At 36.1% G+C, this 24430-nt stretch overlaps 1 protein-coding gene and 1 long non-coding RNA gene across 9 annotated transcripts in view; both read right to left on the bottom strand.

Annotated features, from left to right (window-relative positions):
- Window positions 1–18378, bottom strand: part of LOC123876983 — an 88439-nt gene extending 70061 nt beyond the window's left edge. Inside the window, exon 1 of the long non-coding RNA XR_006798468.1 lies at window positions 17983–18378. This is a non-coding gene — a long non-coding RNA (uncharacterized LOC123876983). The remainder of the gene's footprint in view (window positions 1–17982) is intronic.
- LOC123876958 (dystrophin, isoforms A/C/F/G/H-like) overlaps window positions 1–24430 on the bottom strand; it is a 674182-nt gene that overhangs the window by 210360 nt on the left and 439392 nt on the right. The window lies entirely within an intron of this gene.

The raw sequence follows: 24430 nt of genomic DNA, 5'->3' as shown, positions 1-24430 counted from the left end.
TTTCCTAAGCAAGCCATCATTTTTTTTGACATCTACGTCACACCGCGTTTACACCAAGATCACTTCTTGCATTGTTGCTATAAGTTTTTTGCAAAATTAGTTTATGCCCGTAACTTTGTCCGCATGGAATACAAGAATTTCAAACCCCTATTTTTAACCCCCGACCCAAAAAGAGGGGTGTTATAAGTTTGACGTGTGTATCTGTGTATCTGTGTATCTGTGTATCTGTGTATCTGTGTATCTGTGTATCTGTGTATCTGTGTATCTGTGTATCTGTCTGTGGCCTCGTAGCGCCTAAACGAATGGACCGATTTTAATTTAGTTTTTTTTGTTTGAAAGGTGGCTTGATCGAGAGTGTTCTTAGCTATAATCCAAAAAAATTGGTTCATCCGTTTGGAAGTTATCAGCTCTTTTCTGGTTTTCTTATTACTTTTATCCCAGGACCACCAGAAGTTACGTATTTTCTGACACAGGAAATATGTACGATTGAGTAGTGTTAGTAAGTACTAAGAAAGCATGCCTAGCCTACGTGCTAGCTTGCTTAGACGGCCAATTTTCAGGTATCTGATAATCAAGGTACATAAAACCATTACTTACCTCACGTAAATTCTCCAAACTGATTTTTACGTATATTTTAGGCAATATCCTTAAAAATAAGTCGCCAATACTCCCAGACACTTCCCGCGTCGGCCGTATTGCTTTGCAGACGCTTTAAAGCTCCCAAAATAAGTAATTACTTAACTGCACGTAAATTCTGATGCTCCATTTTTATATATGTCCACCAGACAACTATTTTAAAACCTTTTACAAGAAGACAGACCGATCCAGAGGGCCAATCATCCCCTAAATTCAATTTTAATGCCTCTGTGGGTTTGAGCGCGAGGGCATCATTATCTACGCGCATGAGACTGAGTAAGACATGTATTAGGATATATTGACTTCTCTCTCACTCTCTTATAGTTCACTTATGTCAATTAATTATTAATATTAAAAAAAACAGCTAAAAATTAAAAAAAATTGGAGAATTCACGTGAGGTAAGTAATGTTTTTATGTACCTTGATTACCTGATACCTGAAAATTGGCCGTCTAAGCAAGCTAGCAGGTCTGTAGGCATGCGTTCTTAGTACATACTAACACTACTCAATCGTCCACATTTCGTTCGTCAGAAAATACGTGACGGCTGGTGGCCCTGGGATCTTTCACTATTGTAACAGAGGTTCATAATATTATGTCAATTGGCAAATGTCAAGCTATCAAGATGGACGTTGCTTAGATACATAATTATTTATTTGAAAATAATGTTTTGGAAAACTCCGATACTTTGGATCGTAGGCGCGGAGTTTCTAATTTATAAAATATTATAATCACAGTTAAACGAGAAATCATCAATTCAATTATAATATCCAACAGTCAACCAAAGGCCACGAACAATCAACCCAAACCCAAACCATAGTCAAACTATTTTTAGGGTTCAGTAGGTATCTGTAGAAAAAAAAAAGATGTTGTAGCTTCGACTGTTTTAGTCGCGTAGGTGTGCATGGCACCATTAAATATCGTAGGAGGTGATGACCCTCCGCGCGGCTGAGGTTCCCGCATCGTAGTCGCTTTGTCGCGCAGGTTTGGATGATGCATTAGGCGCACCTTCTTTATATTTTATCTGCTTGAACTCAGCTTATTTATTTTGACAAAATACGTTAAAAATTCATCATCATCAGGATCAACCCATCGCCGGCTTACTACTGAGCACAAGTTTCCTCTCAGAATGAGAAGCTACCACACTGGCCAAGCACGTATTGGCACACCTCACGCACCTTTGAGTGAGCATTATGGCCAACTCTTAAGCATGCAGGTTTCCTGACGGTGTTTTCCTTCACCACTTCGTTGTCTGTCTGTGTGTCATCTTTCAAGAGAATCAAAACTTATAAATTGGGTACTTCCCGTTTACGTAGAATCATGAAAGGCAGGTAGCAATATCTTATAGGCCAAGCACTCTACTCCTGTGGCCCAAGTAAACAGAAAAATCCGACAACTGAATTGTCATTACATAAAAAAAAACTTGTACGGAACTCTTCATGTGTGAGGCAGACTCGCACTTGACCGGTTTTTGAAAGTTATGTCAAATAAAAATTTTACATGCAATAACAAACAAAATGAAATACAAGCCACTTTATTCCTTATTTCATCGGGTGAAAGTCGCTTTCAATTTAATCGTAGGTATATCTTAAAAAGCGAACTATTATACGACTACGTAAAATGGGTACATTTTTAAAGCAACGACATGTTAGAAACAGATATTTCGTTTTGGTCATGTTAAACTATGTGAGTCATTCAGATAATTCTTGATTTAGTGATGTTCGGTCAAAAATATTTCATGGAACGTATAATTAACATAACATTGATGTTACTTTTGAAGAGATATTAGCTGCCTTATTGGATTTATATTATTATAGAAATTGGGTTTTAGAATGGCACAAATAAACGGTAATTTATGAATAAAAGTTTAAAAAGCGTGAAATAAAAATTAAATTAAAAATTTAAAAAACCCCCGACACATAAACCTCTAAAAAGTAAAAAAATAATAGGTAAGTATGTATGGGCCCTTTAAGAATAGTATAAATAGTAAAGTTTTTATCCAAGCGTTCGTTGCGTCGGGGGACCGCTAAAGTTAACAAAAACTATTCTTCCTACAACAGATGACTTTCATAGTTTATGATAGGTAGCGGTCCCCTGGCGCAACGAGCGATTGGATAAAAACTTTACTATTTATACTATTCTTAAAGGGCCCATACATACTTACCTATTATTTTTTTACTTTTTAGAGGTTTATGTGTCGGGGGTTTTTTAAATTTTTAATTTAATTTTTATTTCACGCTTTTCTTTCATAAAGACATAAAATCTTGAAAGTGACGACTGAGCAAATACTGGACACCCAATTTTTCGGTGACAACTTGTTGGCATACAAAAATCCGTGACAATTTTTTCTCTCGTATTTCATCTCATAAAGTGTCTTTTTAAACTTGATAGTACGTAAATTATTTATTTTGAAAGCTGCATGCTTGTCGAACTGAAAGAATCATATTATGTATTTATTTATTGTAAAGCTTTTGTCATATCTAAAGTCTATTTATTTCCAGTAAATGAAGTTAGTCGTGTCTCTATTTCAGTTTCTAACCCACCTTGACAAATTCTACCTCCACGAGCGGGGTAATTCGTTAACTCAGTGATCATCACTAACTGAAAGCCATCAAAATCATTAGACTCTGGTTGGTTGGACATTGCTGTTCCACTGAGCGATATAAATATAATTTTTTAACCCCCGACCCAAAAAGAGGGATGTTATAAGTTTGACGTGTGTATCTGTGTATCTGTGTGTCTGTGTATCTGTGTATCTGTCTGTGGCACCGTAGCGCCTAAACTAATGAACCGATTTTAATTTAGTTTTTTTGTTTGAAAGCTGGCTTGATCGAGAGTGTTCTTAGCTATAATCCAAGAAAATCGGTTCAGCCGTTTGAAAGTTATCAGCTCTTTTCTAGTTACTGTAACCTTCACTTGTCGGGGGTGTTTTAAATTTTTAATTTACACTTGTCATAGAGAAACTTCAATGGATTAAAATAATATCAAATGACCTTGGGGACATCCATTCCTGAAAATCTGTATACGTTAACCGCATGTGGGATTTTCCAAGGAAGCACAATTAATCTAAACTTATATTCCCTGGTCGTATACTTTTATAAAAATCATGTGGCACCATGTGGCACCGGTGATATTATTATCAAATTGTTAACTGATGAGCGTTTTATTTTATAGGCATCACATTTTAGTACAGTTTATACTACTGAAAGAATGGTGGTCAAAATAACGTAAATCCAACAGAATTGAAATAGGTATTACGAACGAAAATTCGAACTGTTCTTTCCGAACTGGCGTGGTAGAGTCGCAAACGTATAGTAGTGACACTAGTAGCCTATATGAAGTAATTAAATTATATTAATCCATTTCTAGCATTGAGTCCTAGTCTTGATACTTACTAATTATATTTTTGTTGGCCTTACGCTCAGGTTTCATATTTTTCCCATCATTCTTTCTAAAAAGCCTGCAAATTCAGACATACTTATATGGTAGGTATATAAACTACTATTACAGCTGTTATACCAGTAATTGTACTAGGTACAAATAAACTCTTCTAGGTATTTATAGAGAAGGTACGTGTGAAAAAATGTGCTAAAGAGCTGATGTCATACACGATCGAGGTAGTCTTAATTATTTTAACTACAGTTAAATATTTTGTAATATGGTAAAGAAAATATGTCAGCCATTAGGAATTATAATATTAAATTATTTTAAGAAGGTAAGACATATTGCATGTTATTAAATAAGTGGTGTAATTTGAGGCTTACACATTATGTTTTTTTATCAATATGAGTTTGTTTTAAAAACCTACTTTTGATTTCTTATACTTACGTGAACAGAATTCACCAATTTAACTCTAGTTTGAATTTACTTCTACGTCAAGGTGTAAGTAGTACAGATGCACTGTTAATTAAATCGAGCATCGGAAGCATTGATTCAGTTGCTTCTTAAGATGCACCAAAATGCACCAAAATATTGATTGGTAATAAGTAGTAATAAAACAACAATAAGAATATTTGCAATGGGTATAAGCAAATGTCCCCATTTTTTAACCCCCGACCCAAAAAGAGGGGTGTTATGAGTTTGACGTGTGTATCTGTGTATCTGTGTGTCTGTGTATCTGTGTATCTGTCTGTGGCATCGCAGCTCCTAAACTAATGAACCGATTTTAATTTAGTTTTTTTTTGTTTGAAAGGGGGTTCAATCGAGAGTGTTCTTAGCTATAATTCAAGAAAATCGGTTCAGCCGTTTGGAAGTTATCAGCTCTTTTCTAGTTACTGTAACCTTCACTTGTCGGGGGTGTTATAAATTTTTAATTTACACTTGTACCTCATAAGAAAAATGATGATATAATGACATAGCAAGGAAGATGACATTTGATTTGTTTTGTCCAAAACGAATATAACGACTTGCTTTCGTTATAAACTAGGGTTTCCAAAAACCGCTCTTTAGGAAACCACAACACCATCTTCCTACGCCAAGTTCTGAATTGTGAATACATTAAGTTATTTGTAGTAGGTACACATTCGAATTAGCAACTAAAGCAGCTGCTATAACGCGTCGCTGTCCTCCCGCGCTTTGTGTGACCAGGTCTTAAAAACAACAATCCTAGTTAGTATGACACGTTATACAAAATTAGGTTTAGCTCCAACCCTATATGGTTTAGAGGCTAAATTCGCACGGTTAAGTCTGACCACAACTGTTCTGTTAACTGCAATAGTAGGTATTACTACCAAGTTTAATTCAGCCGGGAATCCTGCTAATACAGTGTTAACGTTGTGTTAGGTAGACTGGAGTAAAAAGACTGAAATGGTGTTTAGGTAAGTTCCTCTGTAAACGATATAGGCGATAGTACACAGAACTACGTCAATAAAATCTTAGTACAGCTCAGTGTCGGTATTGAATTAAATACTTCTTGCGATTCAAATAGTACCTAATGGGTAATAGAATAACATTATCTTCATTGTATAAATTTCAAAAAAAAATCTTCATTGTATTTAAAAAAACTAAGATAAATAATTTTAAAAAAGTATTGATTTCAGTCTTCTAGGAATTACTGGTCGGTATTAACGGTTGAAATAGGTAAAACAAAACAATGCTAGGTTTAAAGAGATTTTTTGAGAAAGAAATTCACTAATAGCGTCTTTTACTATCAAGCGATTGACAATCAGAAAGAATACAATAGTACCAACTGATAACTTTCAAACGGCTGAACCTATTTTCTTTGATTATAGCTAAGAACACTCTCGATCAAGCCACTTTTCAATTAAAAAAACCTAAATTAAAATCGGTTCATTAGTTTAGGAGCTACGATGCCACGGGCAGATACACAGGTCAAACTTATAAAACCCCTCTTTTTGGGTCGGGGGTTAAAAACAGGTTTTCGGCAGCGCGTTTTTCCGACATGAAAAGTAGCTTATGTCACTCTCCATTTCTTTAACTATCCATGCAAAAAATCACGTGAATCCATTAACAGGGCTCTCTCCGTCACTCGCTTCATACAATCGTAGTTCCAATTAGATATTAATTTCTAGAATAATATGTCTGCAAAATTTCATGGACTTTGGTTGCTTAATATCCAAATGAAATTGGAACTACGTTTGTATGGAGCGAGTGACGGAGAGACCCCTCTTAACGATTAATAGATGATTAACCAACTAACGCACTTTCGCATTTTGTAATATTTGTAGGATAGGATGTAACACACAAAATTAGGTTCTTCGTTTCCTTCTAACGCATGAAATAATTGGCACATAAATATAACGAACAATTTACGCACAGGTTACACAATCGACGTGCAATACGGTACGCTTAATTTATGTTAATTTCGTTAATTTATGCGTTGGCTTAATTGAAAAGTGAATGAGTAATTAACATTTGCGCGCGTAATTTCAGAGAGGTGGGGCGTTATTTTTTGGAAATTATGTTATGCTTTATTTTCCTTGTTCTTAGGAAACAGGAAAACATATCAATACATAATATACAAGTGTAAATTAAAAATTTATAACACCCTCGACAAGTGAAGGTTAGTAACTAAAAATAGCTGATAACTTTCAAACGGCTTAACCGATTTTCTTGGATTATAGCTAAGAACACTCTCGATCAAGCCACCTTTCAAACAAAAAAAAAAACTAAATTAAAATTGGTTCATTAGTTTAGGAGCTACGATGCCACAGACAGATACACAGATACACACGTCAAACTTACAACACCCCTGTTTTTAGGTCGGGGGTTAAAAACCGGTCCAGTGCGAGTCGGGCTACGCTCTTTTATGGATCCGTACATAGTTATAAACATCATATTTTGGGTTTATGAAATATTTCTTTTCCGAGCTAGAAAATCACAATAAATCGTTAAGAAAATCTCAAAAAAAAAAACCGTTTGTTTTTATCGCAGTAGCTGACAAACTATTCTATAAATCGTTGTTCTCAGTATTTGTTGTTTAAATTCAGTATTTGGTACATAATATACAGAAATTTCATATTCCCAACTAAGTTTTTAAGATAAGCCCCCGTGAAAAAAATCGTTTAAAACTGTCAATTTTTAAATCGTTCCCGAAAGAAGCCCCTATGAATTCCTGTCTAATAGAACTAATTATGTTAAATGTGGATGAAAGCAACAATGTCAATCAAACTATCTCGTGTCGGTCAGTATACGACGCACCTAAGTAGGTAACGTAGGAGGTAATTGCTTAAAGATGGTAGAGCAGTGTCGTAACATGCTCTAATGGCCTAATGTGGCTTAAGTTAGGAAGAGAAGGTTACAGTAACTAGAAAAGAGCTGATAACTTTCAAACGGCTGAACCGATTTTTTTTGGATTATAGCTAAGAACACTCTCGATCAATTCACCTTTCAAACAAAAAGAACTAAATGAAAATCGGTTCATTCGTTTAGGAGCTACGATGCCACAGGCAGATACACAGATACTCGATTACGGAACCCTCAGTGCGCGAGTCCGACTTGCACTTGGCGGGTTTTTTTAGGGAAAAATTAAAAACAATTATGTTATTGCAAAGTAGAGCATTACATGTTGTTAGTGTGTCATGAAGGGTGCTACAATGTCGATTTAAAATGTTGGGCAATAATTTAATGTCTATCAAAGTGTTGTCGACCTGTTAACACTGAACTACGATGCGGCAACAATGTCGATCAAAACTGTCGGTCAGTTTACGACGCATCCCATCCAAGTAACGTAGAAGTAATTGCTCGTAGGTGGAAGACCGATGTCGTAACTTGATCTAATGGTCTAAGTAGGATTTGTGTGTAGTAATCAATGTGTAACAATGTTTGAGAGCATGGGAAATTTTGTCTTTTGTAACGTTCCCATTTTTAACCGATTACGCCAAAGCCAAAAGGAAAGCTTTTGATTATAGCAGTCTATGTGTAGGTTTGTATTTATGTGTTCCACCGTACCGCCTAAACTACTTGACCGATTTTGATGAATGAGCTGTCATTAGGTCTGGGTTTCGTATCATAATTTTCATCATCGTCATCATTATCAATAGATGATGTCCATTGCGTGACATAGGTCTTTTGTAGGACTTCCACATGCCACGGTCTTGTGCTAATTCCGGCGGCTCACTGGGGAGGTCTTCCAACGCTGCATTTTCCAGTGCGAGGTCGCCATTCTGGTACCTTGGACCCTAAAGTCTATCAGGTTTTCGGAACTATGTGTTCTACCCCTTTAGCTTCACCATCCGCTGAGCTCCTACGCGGGTTCTCCTACGGATCTCCTCATTTCTGAGTTGATCACGTAGAAAAACTTCAAGCATAGCTCTCTCCATCGCCCATTGGCGATCTATATTATGGCGTTGTTGGGCATTTACGTTAACCTTAATGTGGCCCGAGCATAACCAACTAAAGTTACAAGTTACTCTTTGGATTGAGTTACAAAATATCTAAACATTACACGATAAAGTTACAAGTCAGTCTCCAGCTTTATACAGACCTTTGTAACACGAACTTAGATCCTCAAGGCAGTCAGTGTAGAAGCGTGAAATGTACAAAGTCACTTCACTTTCTGACGTGCGCTCGTACGCACAGAGAATGTGCTTTGAAATACCTAGTACATAGAGACCATAAGACTAGGTCAGCGTAAAATGACAGAGACATGCTTCATATTTCTCTACCTTTACTATGAGAATTTATGCTGTGAATGCCTAGAGAAAACAAATGTGTACGAGTAAGTACTAAGTGGTATAATAAATGGCTTTAATGCCTTTAAGCTTTTGAGAAAGGACGTTATGGAATGTTTTGTGAAAATAATTACATTCACACTTATTATATTCTAGTAAATAAGTGTGATGATAGAGTTAACCATAGATGTATTATTCACTAGCTGACGCCCGCGACTTCGTCCGCGTGGATTTAGGTTTTTCGAAATCCCGTGGGAACTCTTTGGTTTTCCGGGCTAAAAAGTAGCCTATGTGCTAATCCAGGATATTATCTATCTCCATTCCAAACAGCCAAATCCATCTAGCAGTTTTTGCATGAAGGAGTAACAAACATACACACACACACACATACACACAAACTTTCGCCTTCATAATATTAGTGTGAGGTGTGATTTCATTCATTTATTCATTTATCTCTGGACCAAAATTAAGTATGAGTCTACTCAGAATAGGAAGGTTTAGGTCATAAGGTCCTAGACCATCACGCCGGCCAAGAGCGGTTTGGCAAACTTCATACGCCTTTGAAAACACGATGGAGAACTATCAGGCATGCGGGCTTCGTCCCGATGTTTTCCTTCAGAATATTATTGACTAGAGGATGCCCGCGACTTCGTCCGCGTGGATTTAGGTTTTTAGTGATCCCGTGGGAACTGTTTGATTTTCCGGGATAAAAAGTTGCCTATGTCAATTACAGGGACGCAAGCTACCTCGGTACCTTTCATACAAATCGGTTAAGCAGATGGGTTTTTGGGAATCCCGAGGGAACTATTTGATTTTCCGGGATAAAAAGTAGTCTATGCCCGTCCCCGGGATGTAAGCTAACCCTGTACCAAATTTCATCAGAATCGGTTAAACTGTTGGGCCGTTAAAAGGTAGCAGACAGACAGACACATTTTCGCATTTATAATATTAGTATGGATAACTTCTAAAACTAAGGTTCGAAGCCCGTATCCGTCGAACAGGAAACCGTCTTTACCACTATGCTATCAGCGCTTCTACGTAGGTACATAAATAGACAAGGAGTGAGAATTATCTTTTTAGGTTGCGGTGTCCCAATTGTGCCCCAGTACGAGCGATTAGGTTATATTGTTTCAAATTGCCCAATAAACAAGGTAGTAGTGCAGTTGGAACTGTCACTTATACGCGTGCGATAATAGTAACATCCTGTACACAGTTTGGGCTGGGACATCCTGTAGCTGATTGGTGTAGTCACATCGTTGAGATTTATTACTTGCTAGTTGCTGCGTTATACAGGATGTGTCGATTACTGGATTGGTACGCGTGTATTAATTTTATTAGCTCCACCAAAACCCTCATATACACGTACTCTCTACTCCTTAGTGAGTTGGCAGACGGCACCAGTGCTCTGTAAGTCTTGTAATATAAATTTAATAATGGGAACCTACGAGTACTTAATACGGATTAAAGGACGAGTAGTTAGATTAGATTATAATTACCGATTAAATTAGCACCTTGTTAACAAGTAGTTTTAATTATGTAGTGGTTAGTTTGGCCTAGGTAGTTTAATCATTTCATGTCTTTTCTGGTATGTAAACTATCTCTGTGCTAAACTTCGTCAGATAGACAAACTTTCCCATTTATAATATTAATAAGGTTTAAAATTTACGATCCATACAATAGGTATCTTGAAGCTTCAGACAACCCATGACACCCTCCATGAAGCTAGTCTGATATATTTTCAAAGCGTACATATACCTATACCTAAAATAAAAAATTTACATGGACTCATTCATCACGTTATCTTTAAATATCCACCCAATGTATTGGATCCATTCGGTTTATTACTTGCATATCGAAATCATTAAATGAATGCCTACGTATTCATCATACAAAAAGTACTTCATCTTTTAAAATAAAATAGTTCAACGTAGACCATTCAAACTACGTTTCGGAAGCCCCCATATAAAGCCGTGAAAAAACTTTCAAAACAGAAGTCGAAACTAATGATCACGAAACGAAACATAGTCGAACGTATGACGGGCTTTTACAAACCTAGACTTTGCCGACTTAAAAAACTGCTACATTCCATTTTCGACCTACCCACCTATAAATTAAAACATAGATTCGTACGTCTGATACAAAATATTATGGTCTCTACAACGCATGCCTTTGACAGTTACTGTTCTATAAACTTGGCTCGAATTAAATCTAGACCCGAATATAACCTTTATGCTCCCAAGTTTATGGATGAATATTGCGTGTAATAAATTTATAGTAAGCAGGAGCATTATTCAAAGTGATCTGAACCGTTCTGCACAAATAAGATAGTAGAATTTCGAGGATAGATTTGACATACGATATTTGGTTCTATTGTTATTGTACTTAAGCGTCTTATAGAGTCAAACAAAAAGAGGATCGAGTAGCGTAGTTGTGAGATCAATCGTCAAGCAACGTTAACCCAAGTATTCAGTGGGCTTTGAAAGTCCTAAGGCCTTTTTTCCCAAAGGTCTGTGAAGTCTACTTATTACACAGTGGCTCAAACTCTTCTCATATGGCAAGGAGACCAAAAGAAAGAATAAGGAAAATAATAATAAACGAAGGAAGCCCATTGAGTCGTTTGCAGAAGGATCTGTAAGAACACCGCAATTTTTACTCCAAAAAAATAGTCCAAGAAAATATAAAGTTAGAATGTTTAAAAACCCACCACCAGTGATTGCCGTAAGGGTCACGACCATCAGCAATGAGGACAATGCAGACAAAGAGACTCAAAAGCTTGACTAGAAGAGGTAGAGGAGAATTCAATATTATCGGATCAAATATTCCCTTTATCAAACCGAACGCTCCAGTCTGATTTTAAAACATCCATAGTATAAATAGAATATTTTATAAGATTGCAATATATTTATAGGGGACGATGGGGGAATTGCGGACGCTGAAGGGAAATTACGTATAAAACCCATACTATTAGAATAATCAATCAGTCTTTATTAATTATAAAACTTTAGTTATTCAAGTACAAAATTAACATTAACTATTCTAGGAGATCAATCAACGACTACAAATTTTGATTGAAAAACAAAACCTTGTCTGTCCGTAATTACCCGTAGCCCTTGGGGCAAATACGGACGTGTGTTTCTTGAATTTTTTATTCTTGAATTCTTGAATTTTATTAAAAGTTGACTTTATGCCTTTTTTGGAACAGCCCTTTTTCACTTTGTCAAGAAGTGTAGACTTCGGAATTCTGTATTCTCTTCCGCCTGACGAAAAGTTATATGTTCATCCTTTATTTCTTGTACGACTTTTTGCAAGGTTGCGATGGTGTTGTACGTTCGTTCTTTTTTCTGATATACTTTCGAGGCATCTGAAAATGAGCAGTAAATTGCTTTAGTTTTTGACAAATTATCTAGTCAGGGGTAATTACGGACGTCCGTATTCACCCCAACGAGCTTGTCCGCAATTTACCCAACCAGATCCAAAAAAAAAAGTTGGCAATAATTTGGGTAACAAAATTTCTTATCGAAAGTTATTTGTGTAATCTATTCTATATGAACTAGGCAATCGATAGAAAATATAGCTTTTTATTGTCACTTATTTTACAGACATAACACTCAAAATAGTAAACACTACAAATTAGATCAAAACTCACAAAAACGTTTGAGTTTATTTACCTTAAAAATGGTGCACAGCCTTCCGTCGCGAATGTTTCTCTGGCACTGAAGATGGCGGAAAGTAACTAGTGATCGTGGCGGATGGGCACGGGGGAAAGGGATTGAGTAGATATCTGCTAGTCCGTATTTACCCCGTGTCCGCAATTCCCCCATCGTCACCTACCGTGTTTATATCCTAACTATGTTCCTACCTATTAGGATTTAGAAAATATAAATCTAGAATATTTGAAAAATCATAGTTAGGTTATCAATAGTTAATATCTTAATAATACCCTAATATGAACAAAATTAACCAAAACATAGGGACTTCAAAATGAATTGAAAGTTATTTTTGTAAATGAACAAACCATCCACCATACTTACTTCAAAATTAACTGAAAATTATTTTTGTAAATGAACAAAACGCAGTAAAAAATACCGTCAGTCAGTCAGTCATTCCATTTTATACATTTAGATTACCTATACCTACTTATATTCACTCTTGACATCTAAATTAGGTTCGCAAACGATTTTTTCCATCAAACCATAGTATCCCCATTGTTGTTTTTATCACCATACGAAGGCGGGGTCTCGAATGTATTTGACAGGTTTTTGTCGTGCTCCGGAAAATACGTTTGTCGATTACCATTGTAACGAATACCTATTCTATGCTCAAGTCATTACTTTACGAACCGAAAGCAGAATTCCCAGATTTGCCATTGCATTTTAAACACTGCGTTTAAAATGCAATGCGCTTACCTATAGTGAATTAAAAAAAAAAAAATTGAACATTTGAGTATCCAAATTATATTATTAAGTATTTCCAAAGATGTTTTATTTTTATCACTTAAATTACCAAACAATAAATAAGTCATACATGACGACCCAAAACAGAACAACTTGGAGAAATAAGGTAGGAGAGCCAACCCCAAATAACATGGAAAAGGCTAGATCTATAATTATATACATGGTACTATTTAAAAATTGTTAATCGTGGTTTAAAATAAATCTTCCGTTAAAAATAATTAGGTAAATAAAAAAGAAACCCGACTGCGCGGAAGCTTGCAAAACTTATTATTGGGACTCTTCCCAAAATACGAGTAGGTACCATACCATATAGAGTATCTAGATTCTAGACAATGAGACCTATGTCCAGCAGTGAAGGAAAGCTGACGGTTGAAGACGACCGATCATCACATACCATCCATCCAAAAAGCTAAATCCTCCTTATGGCTTCTGGTGCAGTCGGGTAAAAAACACTTTAAAACGTTTAACTTAAAGAAAACAAAAAAATAATAAAGTAAATAATCTCTCGCAAACACTCCAGCACCGTACAATCACGGTGGCTGCATTAAAATTCATTAAAACCTTCGATTACACGATAAAAAATCTGAAATCCAATTAATGAATACCTACTCGAAACCGCGAATCGATTCCATGCCAAATCGATTCCGATAAAAAACATAACCAGTCCGAAAGTTAACGTTTCAGTTAAGAGCTAACGCAGATAACCGATTTTATCTGAGACCGATTTGTATGCTACATCACCAAAGAGCAACTACCTAATTTCTTGCTGGTGCTTCTCGGTAATGCGGGCTTTCGGAATAAGTGGTTAATTCATTTGACGATTTAAAAGCACATACTTGTAAAAGTTTATTTGAATAAATACCTTTTTGTTTTCATATTTCAACCGTCTCTAGATCGATTTAACGTGTCCAATATGACGCCATTTAAATATAATACTTCCGTCTGTATAGTGCGTCGAATTTGCTCGTTATTCTTCTGTCCTTCTCTCCGTCAAAAATCGGATTAAGTCAGTGAAAATCGGAATTAACTACATCCGATTGTTATAAGACCGTCTGTATAATATGTTACGTCTGCAATACATCAGTAAAATATAATCCTCCTTTAGCTACTACTTTCGCAAATATATACTTTAGCATCAACTCTTATTTTTTTTAGTCGTCTGCGATAGTCTTAGTCGTGAAATACATTGTTTTTTGACTGCGGGCGATCTGATTAATGTACTCACAAGTAAAACTTTAAAAGCGCTTTCTCTTATTGATCCTATCGACTAATTACTCTTTTATCTTGCGCTAGTATTTAGCAGGCCAATTCCAAGTGACACAAAACTCGCTCGGACGAACTAAATACGTCTATTACAATTTTTATAATAGAAAGACACCTAGGGACATGTTATTTTAAGTAAATACATTCTTTATTCAATAAAACGTTTTGAAACCGATGTTTTACTTACGTAAAGACTGTTATCGCGGCCCTAACTTCTTATCACGGGCATCTCTAGTGATAATAAACGGTGTAATTAGGACAAGGTTCACGTAATTACAGCCTCATTTAAGATCTTTTCGGGAGCATTCTCTTATTATATTGCTCAGCATCTTTGCTGTAATGAGATTTATAATTATGGCTTGATAATCTGACGGATTTTTAGATGAACAATTAAAACAGACATTAAAATGACCTAATCGACTCGAATAACGTCGTCTTAGGCGAAACGCACACTAGACCAACACTGATCCCTTACTAGGGCACAATAATCCATCCTCTATATCCAGGACTAGCAACCCACCCCGGCTTCGCACGGGTAGCTTATTACAGCTTTCGTAGGAATCTCTAATTTTTTGAAAATAAAATATAGCCTATGTCACTCAGCAATAATGTGGCTTTCTACTGGTGAAAGAATTTTCAAAATCGGTTCAGTAGTTTTAGAGATTACTTCCTACAAACAAACTTACAAATTTTACCTCTTTATAAGACTAGTATAGATTTTCTTATAGCTTATAAGTAAACATCCGTTATTTACAGCTTTAAATCGGCTTTGGACTATAGGTGACATATTATATACCTATTGGTTTGAAGTGTGTTCATGATTTCAGAAGCTATACGGTTCTGATTGATGAACATACAAAATGCAAAATCTCGGACTCGATAACCTTGCTTTCGCGTGCTGAATTACGTATTACAGACAGACAGACATACACGGAAACGGGCATATTTATGATACTAGTTGTACCTAAATGTGAAAGTGTTTGTTTATACTCCATCAAACCTTACGTAATAATCGCACAATAATAGAACCCCGTGGTCTAAGCAATTTCCACCCACTCGTCCATATTTCGAAGCCAAACAATAAGTTATTAAAATGTATTGTATTCGCTTCCAATATAAAGAGATGTTTTAAAGAAAACTAACTAACTGTTTTTCGTAATAGTTACACTCATTAGAAGATATGGAATGCATTCTGGATACAGAAAATTTCAAAAACGCATGCCTTTATTCATAAGCCCCACATCCACAGTCGAGCTTCGAGGAACGTTTTTTTAATCTACAGAGACTGTATTCGAGTTGTAGAAAATTTCAAAAAGGCATGCTATAAGCCCTTCATTAGGGAAATATTTGTATTGGTAAAGCATTCGGTACGCGAAAGATTTCTAGAAAGCATGCCATAAGATCCGCATTAGGACAATATCATGACTGTTTGTGTGGAGACCTCGCATGCTGCGTATTTACCGAGTTATCGGTCAAATAAAAAAAATAAAAAAGCCTCAATAGCTCAACGGTTATAGTAGCGGACTGAAGTCCGGAAGGTCGGGTGTTCAAACCCCACCCTTTGCACTATTGTCGTATCTACTCCTAGCACAAGCTTTACGCTTAGTTGGAGGGGAAAGGGGAATGTTAGTCATGATTTAAATGGCTAATATTCATTAAAAAAAACTATTAAAATATTAGTCTAAGTTATGATATCTTTGTGATATCAAAATATAGAAACTCTAGCAAAATAAATAATATATCAACAACAAAAAAATAATAGAACAAGTTACACAGTTAAATTAATATGACCCTAGATCAATAAAATAAGATAGAAAGTGAAGTAAGGATAACAACAAAAAAGGAACGAATTTAAACATGGCGGAACCAATTGTACCAATAATTACAGCCGTAATACAAATCCGCTGTAATTACTAACGCGTTACCGATGCTAATGTATGGAAATTTTTGAAATTGAAAACGGAATTAATAACGGTCGTTACGTATTTATTGTGGAATTAAACGGAGTTTGATTTAAGGGGGGCAAAGGGGGGAATAAATTTGTACTTATAATTTATTTTTATTGGAAAAGTTAGGGCGGGTTTGGAAATTGTGTGTATATTGTATGGAAATGACAATATCTACACTAATTGTTATTTTAAAGAAGTTTAGATGTAAGGGATTAATTACCCCTTAAAAAAATTGGCACCCACTGAGTTTCTTGTCTTTGTCGTTTGTATGGAATTACGGAACAGAGAGAGCCCTATACTAAGTTCTCTCCATAGATAGAGTATAGATCTAGATCCAAGAATGGGCTAATACCTAGTAACTTCTCTTGAATTTCCATCTACTAAAAACCCTTTGCAACTAGATCATCGCATTCAATAAATACATAATAATACAAACACTTGCGAAACCAACATACCTTAAAGTTCTCCTCAATATTCTGAAAGGATTTTTAAGTCTGCCAAAGTACACTTGATCAGCGTGGTGGACTATGGCCTAACTAAACTATTCTTGTTTTGAGAATAGACTCGTGCTCAGTAATAGGCCAGCGATGGGTTGGTAGTCTTTTATTGAAGAGACTAGAGACATTTCGATACAAAGAGCTTGAGTATGGAAGGTCCTATAACCTCGATTTCTACAATAAAAGAATGCCATAAAAGAATGCCATTCTAAAATGCCCAATACAACCTTTGAACATGCCGAAAGAGGTACGTTGATTACAGCTTCTGTCAAGTTACTAATTCCTTACAAGGTCGACCTTGCGAACTTAGCTACAACAAAATGACGTAAGTCGAAGCCTTAACGTGATTAGCGAATGCGTCATGAAAAATTGGTAAAGGAGCTAGTGGTTAATGTTTGGGAGATGCTTGATAAACGTTGAAAGTTTAAAGTATATAGGGTAAGCGCGTTCAAGTGAAAATAGCTCGAAAAACCAACTTACACTAGGGTTTTAAGGTGCTCGAATGTTGACATCACACTGGCGAAAACGCAGCTTTACAAGACCCCAATAGATGGATGAATTGCTGCCAGTGGATACATGAACTGTGCTCTGTGTAGATAGTAACAAGAGACATTTGTCCTGCAGTGGACGTGTATATGCTGAAGTAAGAACGACTATGATTAGCCGCGTTCAAAGTTATTTTCGTAAACATCCCAAAAATAGTAAAAAATATAATAAACTTCACAGCATCTCGCAGTTTAGAATACTAGTAGTAAATAGGTATTGCATTTTGATACAAATTACAACGATATCCGAATAAGGCGATCCAAACGAGGTGATGCGAATAACATGGCAGTTTCATCTCTAGCTGTCATTAGACCATCTAACAGTACAAATGCTGGTACAAAGGCTACTGAGTGAGGTAACCTTGGAAATAATACGAGGAAAACCCTAGGCCAGTTAAGAAGTGTTAAGTAGGTTACCCTCAGAACTCAGATACTAGGATCATTCAAGATCAAGCACCTATTAAAAATTTCCCACCAGATCTCCAGCTATAAGTAGTAAGTTACTTACCTAACATAATCTTATGAATGGAAACGCGCTTACGCATGCGCTCACTCCATTGACACATCTCATTCAACGCTATAACTTTTCTCACTTCACTTTATACTACTGAACATACAACACTATAAAACACCCACATACAAAAACTTTTTACTATAAACTCCAAACTTAAGTAATCCAATCGGCGTATAATAAAACACCTAATAATCCAATCTGTACACGATAAACGACCTAATTTAAAATGGTGGCGAAATGGAACGTTGTTTTGAAATTCGCGCGCTGTCACACGGGTACATAGACAATCGAAAATGTTTAAGTTTTTTTTTAAAGTTCACGCGCTCGCCGTTTCAAGCGATCACATTGACTGAATAACGGCTCGATTGTCCGTCCGTGCGTCCCGCTCTAGCGTTGCGTAACACTAACGGGTCACAGAGTATGATTTTATGTACAGAACGGTAATCTTAAGTGTGAACTCGCCTTATTGGGGGACGTCTTTAATATTCATAATTTACACGACTAATTTATGTGACTCAACAGATATTTTTTAACCAATTTTAGAAGAGAGGAAGTTCTTAAGTTTAAAAACGAAAAACTATATTTGAGGCCTCCAAAATACGTAATACTGAAACGAAATGATAAAGTGGAAAGCTTAATTAAAACTTCATAATAATAAATATCTTAGTAATTCAATCGGTGTATGATAAAAGACCTAATAGTCCAATACGTTTACGATAAACCACCTAATTCAAAATGGTGGAGAAATGGACAATTTTTTTATTATGATTAAGGCAACACGAAGCAGTTATTTGGAAAGAAATATTTAATTTTTTAACGAGGAAAAAATGCCATTTACTTCTCTCGTAAGTCTTGTAATGCCAATATTATGTTAATTTTAATATTGCAGTTTACAATTCTTGAAAGAATAATTTGATAATGACGCAAATACCTTAATTAGATAGGTACCTTTCTAAAAAAATCCTCTTGTATGTTAATATAAAAAAACGAAGCAAACTTTACATTTTAAGATTTTTTTTTTTTTTTTGCTAAAACATAAACTTTGCTGTGTATCTACCTACGTTAAAAGAGCTAAAAGTGCTTTACATTTGTTCTACAAACAAATTCTATAAAAGCTGTTGAATCACGATTTCTATTGTTATTTCTCAACGCAATTCATTTCCTCCAAAAATAGTCCAAGAAACAAAATGGTATTGAACTCTTTGTTTCCATGGTCTATCGCACCTTTGCGTAGGCGCACAGTTCATTGTCACATGCTACTAAATAACTTACATACGCACTTTGAACACTGACTGTACTACCGAGCTGATGAAGGGAAATTATTTTGTCTGTGGCCTGTCATGTGGGTGTCAAGAATGTGCATAGATTAAAAATAATTACAGACTAAAAAGCGGATGATTAATTATGGAGTTTGAAGCTTCGTTTGGTTAATAAACGCGGTCCCGAGATGACTATCTATTTGATAGACTAATGATAGGTACTGTCGATTGTTGTTTTAATAAATGCCTCATTTAAATTTTACCCCTATGGCAAAGTGGTTAGGATAATTAGTTTCTCACTGTAACAAGCTAAAGAAGTCATTGGTAGATCTAGAAAAAGATAAATATATTATGTACCTTAGTTAAAAAAAAAAAACTTTGCATTTAATGACTTATGGCAGAAAGTTTTTTATAGAACAGAAATAGGTTATAAGAAAATAATAATTATTATTATTTAACTAAAGATTTACTTCTGAAAACTTTAGTAAATAATGTTTGAATATGAAGTTTCAGTTCGGTAATAATTTGAGAGAGTTTGAGGATTAAAAAGATGGTTCTTATCATGGTGATGATGCATTATTAATAACCCATTCGCCGACCTACACCTATGCTTGGGTCTCCTTCCAGAATGAGAGAGACAATGGCCTAAGCGCCCTCAGAGTGAGAAGGCTTCCATAGTCCACCATCAAGCAACTTTTTAACCCCCGACCCAAAAAGAGGGGTGTTATAAGTTTGACGTGTGTATCTGTGTATCTGTGTATCTGTGTATCTGTCTGTGGCACCGTAGCGCCTAAACTAATGAACCGATTTTAATTTAGTTTTTTTTGTTTGAAAGGTGGCTTGATCGAGAGTGTTCTTAGCTATAATTCAAGAAAATCGGTTCAGCCGTTTGAAAGTTATCAGCTCTTTTCTAGTTATTGTAACCTTCACTTGTCGGGGGTGTTATAAATTTTTAATTTACACTTGTTTTAAATTGTGAAATAGGCCCAATAGAAATCTAGATTATAGCGCGCTTGTCTAGAAGATATATATTCACTCTTGCCTTGTTTCTATCTGTGAATAAATCGGTAAATAATGTTACGATTTTTTTGGGCAAATCAGATTTCAGTTAAAAATCTACCTTAGGATGAAAATGTAATGCAACGAAATCACAAACCATGACACAATTATTATAAAACGGATCCATACGCAATTCCTAGCCGCTGTTTAACTGAGCATTGAACCCGGAACATTACGGAATGCTTTACAATGTGCCATAGTGTAACAAGATCAAATATAACACACGATTTTAGCACTAAGCAGAATACATTAAAATCTATAATTGTGCAACGGATATGTATATTTGGTTACACTGTATAAATAGGATTACAAGATTTGGGTTACGCGTTTCTTTAATCCGATTGTTTGAAGTTGTTATGAGAAATCTATAAATAAGTAATGAGCGAAATCAAATTCATTGGAAGCCCTAATAGCTTCGATTTAAAATCTGGATTGCAATTCGGAAGTCGTAGGTTTGAATCACACCCGGCAAATAATGGTACATTCTTAGTTCGTGGGAATCTTATCCTACTAATTTTATAAACTAGCAAATGCCCGCGACTTCGTCCGCGTGGATGTAGGTTTTTGAAGATCCCGTGGGAACTGTTTGGTTTTCCGGGATAAAAAGTTGTCTATGTCAATAACATGGACGCAAGCTACCTCGGTACCAAATTTCATCAATACAAATCGGTTGAGCGGATGGGTCTTTAGGAATCCCGTGGGAACTCTTTGATTTTCCGGGATAAAAAGTAGCCTATGTCCGTCCCCGGGATATAAACTAACTCTGAACCAAATTTCGTCAGAATTGGTTACACTGTTGGGCCGTGAAAATGTAGCAGACAGACAGACAGATAGACAGACACACAGACAGACAGACAGACTTTCGCATTTATAATATTAATTAGTATGGATATGTAAGTTTGGATGTTTGTGACTCCTTCACGCTACAATGGCTACACCGATTTGGGTGGAATAGAGATAGCTTACATATTTTAAACTGGAAAATCAAAGAGTTCCTGTAGGATTTAAAAAAATATATATCACCGCGGACGAAGTCGCGGGCAGTAAGAAATATTTTTGAAGTAAAACTTCATTAGACGTGCCTTTAGAGATTGCTTGAGAGTAACTCATATAATTTTGCAGACGAAAGTAACGTTTATACTTCGTCTTCGCCGAAAATGACCGCCAAACATAGCAGTTGTTTAGAGGTCGCCATCTTTTATCGAGGTACCAAGTAGTTAGTGTCATAGATTAAAAGCTCCATTTATTCTTTGCTGATTCATTTTCAAAGAGAGCAACACCACGCGCGTTTAGTTTTCGGTACTTACTTCAACTGCTTGTAAAGATTTTACACACACTTTTTTATGTTTAACTACCTCTAATTATTATTTATACTTCTAATAAAACTTTAAGCTTATGAGTCTTAAATAACATTCAAAAAATCTTCATTGTTCTTGGAATACTTTTGATGTTCAATACATCTACTAAATTCTTTAAAGATGTTAATACATAGCTCATATCACGTTTATTTACGCAACACATTTCACGCTATTATGTCCTTTATCACAATATGATAGAGGTCATTATTAAGTGAACGGAAGTGAAGCCTTGACATTAAGGGTCGAGGAGTTTTCGTTGACGACAGAAAGGCCTCATGATTGACCTCGAAGTTAGATGCCTACTATCTCGATGAAGGCTCAAATTTCAAATCTAAGCAAGTATTATAAAAATTATTAAGAAGTTTAGCACACTAAACTATTCCGTTTATTTACCCTAAAACAGCTAGCCTATGGTGTAAACTTGGGAGACGTGTGTCCGTCTATCCAGCATAGATGGGTTGGATAATGTATAATATTATGTTTTAGGCTGAAGTAGATAAAAGGATATCTACAAGTTTCCGAATATACACCCTAGGGTAGCTGATTTAGGGTGGTTTTTATTTTATTTTTTTATTCAGATATAAGTTACCCCTTGAGATTTGTATGAAATTTGGTACCGAGGTAGCTTGCGTCCCTGTAATTGACATAGGTATTTTATCCTGGAAAATCAAACAGTTCCCACGGGATCTTTATAAAACCTAAATCCACGCAGACGAAGTGTCGGGCATCCTCTAGTTATAAAATAAGTCACAAAATGTAAATCTGAAAATAAAATTGCCAGCGATATCTATACCTAACTCTATTTATAGCACAGTTAAAAATAAACTAAATTAAAATACCATGAGACTTAATCAAAATAATTAATTCCAAGTATGTCATTCCGACTTTCAGTCAGCGCGTTCAATTTCAATTAAAATTCCTCAAATCAAAAACAATTAAATTCCATACCATTTAAGGGCGCACTTATCGCCTATCTTAGCCTACTAGTTTCACACGATACCGCGCGCCTGGCGCTTAAAACCCCGCTTACATTAAAAGCTATAAAATATACAGCTTTATTTATTGTTACATTAGCCGATACCTGCGACTTCTGTGGGAACTCTTTGATTTTTCGGGATAAAAAGTAGCCTATGTCACTCCACTCCTCTCTAACCGGGAACTTTATGAATATTTAAGTATCTGCGAAATAAATTTTATGTACAGTTCTTTTCTACACAAGAAAAACATCCAGATTGTGCCAAATCCTTTTTTCTACGCCCATGTAAACTGTGGAATCAACTCCCACCATCGGTGTTCCCACTAGATACTCGTAACAACATGGGGTTATTCAAGGGGCGGACAAACCAATTCCTGAAAGGCTACGCATGGGCCGTACCTCTGTTGCTGCAAATATTCATGGGCGGTGGTAACCACTCAACATCAGGTGACCCGCCTGCTCATTTGCTCGCTAATTTATTATTAAAAAAACTAGCCGATGCCCGCGACTTCGCCCGCGTGGATTTAGGTTTTCCGAAATCCCGTGGGAACTCTTTGATTTTCTGGGACAAAAAGTAGCCTTTGTGCTAATCCAGGATATTATCTATCTACATTCCAAATTTCAGCCAAATCCGTCACGTAGTTTTTGCGTGAAGGAGTAACAAACTTACACACACACACACATACACACAAACTTTCACCTTTATACTATTAGTGTGACATTCTAAGAGCTTTCTTTTTCTTCCATATTATAGCTTTGCCCATACAACATGTACCTAAATACTCAAATAGCGCGTAGGAAGCCGGTAATAGATTGATGGTAGACACTTGACAAGTGGACAGGTTTGTGCTTGGCCGAATTCAACGCCGGCTTTACTTTCCCATTGTGGAGTGTTTATACAACCTCTATTCTAGGTAGGTGTGACATACGAGTTATTCTGAATTCAACCCCTTGTGTCCGTCTGTCTATCTGTCTGCTACCTTTTCAAGGCCCAACAGTATAACCGATTCTGACGTGGTACAGGGTCAGCTTATATCCCGGGGATGTACATAGGCTACTTTTTATCCCGGAAAATCAAAGAGTTCCCACGGGATTTCTAAAGACCCATCCGCTTAACCGATTTGTATGTTCGGTAACGAGATAGCTTACGTCCCTGTAATTAACATAGGCACCTTTTTACCCCGGAAAATCAAACAGTTCCCACGGGATCTTTAAAAACCTAAATCCACGCGGACGAAGTCGCGGGCATCTTCTTGTACTATACTAAAATGTAAAATCAGGTTGTTTTGAACAAGGCGTCAATACATTGGCGTCGGTTTATTTAATAAACCTTTATTTATTTAATTTATAGTTGAGGTTTGTGGGCGGTAGATTATAGGTATCTGTGTCTACAGGCAACCTTATTTATTTTATTTTTATTTGGCAACCAAAACAGATTATTACAGCAACAGCTCTTCCTAAATTGTGAACTATGTATAATTTGATTTATGTATCTACTAGCCGATGCCCGCGACTTCGCCCGCGTGGATTTAGGTTTTCGAAATTCCGTGGGAACTCTTTGATTTTCCGGGATAAAAAGTAGCCAATGTGCAAATCCAGGATATTATCTATCTCCATTCCAAATTTCAGCCAAATCCGTCCAGTAGTTTTTGCGTGAAGGAGTAACAAACATACACACACACACACACACACACACACACACACACACATACAAACTTTCGCCTTTATAATATTAGTGTGATATAATTTATTGCTTACCACACAAACAGAAAAAGCCAATTACAAAAAAA

The sequence above is a fragment of the Maniola jurtina genome, chromosome 22 (genome assembly GCF_905333055.1).
Source record: "Maniola jurtina chromosome 22, ilManJurt1.1, whole genome shotgun sequence".
Classification (NCBI taxonomy): Eukaryota; Metazoa; Arthropoda; class Insecta; order Lepidoptera; family Nymphalidae; genus Maniola; species Maniola jurtina.
This window is presented reverse-complemented; position numbering and strand designations above follow the sequence as displayed.